We start from the raw sequence: 2,608 nt of genomic DNA on the forward strand, positions 1-2,608 counted from the left end.
GTGAAGAGCGGGTTAGCCCCTATGTTCAAAAAAAAAAATAAGGGTCAACAGACAACAAGAAACCTTATCAACTATCTCGGAAAATGCAGAGGTCGGTGAACTGGAAGAGAATCATCAGGAAACACCAGTTAGTTCCCAATCTGCACACCACAAACCAGAAGATTTCAAAGTAGATGGTCAAAGTGAAGAGCGGGTTAGCCCCTATGTTCAAAAAAAAAAATAAGGGTCAACAGACGCCTTGATAACAAAAAACGAAGGAATAGCGGCATGCCATATGTGAGTAACTACAACGGTAAGTCTTTGCCAGCCAGAAGGGACCTTAAAGTGGGATGTAAGGGTCACGACGCTTCTAATACAAAGGCTTTTGAGTGTACCAACTACACACAAGTACAAAGAAAGAATATCCAAGATTCATATTTTGGACTTGCTGATCTTCATCTTCAGAGAGCATGGATAAAGAGACACGTGCAGGTCACTTCTCCAAGTAAGAAAACAGGAAAACGTAAACCAAAAGGTCGGATGATGAATTATTACTTACCAAATCCAACTAGTGATGGTAAAGACAAGGAGGTCATTCTTGTATGAAAAAAGATGTTCCTGACAACCGTCGGTATCTCGGAGAGACAGGTTAGAACTACGCTTAAAAAACCAACCCCAAAACTGGTATACTACAGAATGAAGGGCGGGGAAGGAATGACAAGATGGAAGATGAAAGGAAACCTGTAAGGCAAGCTATTCTTGACCACATCGACCGGTTTCCGCATGAGTTGAATCTCATTACTGCCGAGCAAGTTCCACTTATATGTATCTAGCCCCAGAGCTGAATGTGGCTAAGATGCATCGCCTCTTCAAGGAGGAAAATCCTGGCATGAGAGCATCTGAAAGTTTGTACATGAAAATCTTCCAAACTAAAAGGCTGAAATTCCATAAACCAAAAAAAGACAAGTGCGGGCTATGCGACGCATATCTCAAATCATCGGAAGAACAGAAGAGAAGGTTGGAGCATTCTTATAAGAGACATATTGAAGAAAAGGAGAGAGTTCGCGAAATAAAAGATGAGGAAAAGGCACGTGCCGACGTAATAAAGAAAGTAGTGGCCGCTGTCTTTGACCTCCAGCAAGTTATTTTTTGCCTAAATCGAACAGATCTGAGATATTTTACAAACGGAGGTTATCAAACTACAACTTCACCATATATGAATTATCATCCAGGAAAGGGGTTTGCTTCTTGTCACATGAGGGAATAGTGGGAAGAGGGGCTAACGAGATAGCCAGTTACCTATACACATTCCTACAAGAAAAAGAGTCAGAAGGAGCGGTGGAAGTGGTAATGTTTGCAGATGGATGCACTGGGCAAAACAAGAACACCATTGTACCAGCAATGTTGAAGTATTTTCTACAAAACTCCAAGAAAATAAAAAGAATCACACTGTACTTCTTTGTAACGGCACATGGGCAGTCAGAGGCGACAGCATGCACAGCACTATCCAAAGAAGTCTTAACTATCAGGAAGAAATATTCTTGCCTGCACAGCTGGCAACAACCATTACTTTAGCGTCGCAACCCCTTCCCGTATGTCGTCAACGAAGTGCAACAACACGATATCAAAGATTGGAAGGACCTATCGTCAAAGATATTCGGAGCTGGGGTGTACAGAGTTAGGGAAACGGACGACGGGATGAAAGTAAATTGAAGGAGTATATGGCGGTGCAACTAAGGAAGGAAGAGCCTAGTAAAGTGTACATTAAGATGTCTCACTTGCAAGAGCGCTTTTGCCCCTATTACTGTGGGAGCTGGTCGACGTACCAATGACAAGGAAGGTCATGAACTACCAAAGCCTGCTTATGGACCATCGAGAGTCAAGTCGAAGCTATCCAAAGGAAAATGGGATGACATTGTCGGGCTCACCCAGGGCGATCACCCTGTCATCGGGCGTGATGAGCACATTGCGCATTTACATGAATTTACCACATGAATAAACAACTACACTGTTAGCACATAATTAATAGAGATGGTAACCAAGTCATTTTGTGCAAGTCATCAAGTCAAGTCAAGTCCCAGTCAAAAGTCCCTTTGTCCAAGTCACAAGTAAGTCAGGTCATTTTGAAAAAGTTGCAAGTCAAGTCTAATCAAGTCACACACAAGACATTTTAGTCATGAAATCATAAGTTGGACGAGAGATCCTTCCAATCTTTAAAATCATAGGTTAAGTCACAAGTTAAGTCACAAGTCACGTGTCTATTCAGTAGTTGGCCAATGTTGCTTACAAAGTTAAAATGGTTACCTAGAAACATGAATGTAGAAACATTCCAATATAAAAGTGACAGTAAAAAAATTACAAATGGAGAATTGATCCATATATTGAGTAGGATGAATTGCAAATGATTAAAAGATGTATTGAGGTGGTTCCAAGTTGAGATACAGTGCAGAGTAGTATATTAAAAGACGTCATTTTGTCAAAAGAAGTATTGTCTAAAAGACAGAGCTAGCTGATGACAAAAGTGAGAAATATCCAGATTTTGAGTATATACGGTAGATAATTTGATAAATGTGGTGGCGATTCGGTTTTATCCGGAAAAGGTGTTGTAGACATCATACATTACCTTACT

The 2,608-nt window shown here is 40.8% G+C and overlaps 1 pseudogene; it reads left to right on the forward strand.

Annotated features, from left to right (window-relative positions):
- The first annotated feature begins 231 nt into the window (after positions 1-231).
- On the forward strand, positions 232-1,692 carry LOC140139560 (uncharacterized; annotated as a pseudogene).
- The last annotated feature ends 916 nt before the right edge of the window (positions 1,693-2,608 follow it).

This window comes from Amphiura filiformis, chromosome 18, assembly GCF_039555335.1.
Source record: "Amphiura filiformis chromosome 18, Afil_fr2py, whole genome shotgun sequence".
In the NCBI taxonomy this organism is placed as follows: Eukaryota; Metazoa; Echinodermata; class Ophiuroidea; order Amphilepidida; family Amphiuridae; genus Amphiura; species Amphiura filiformis.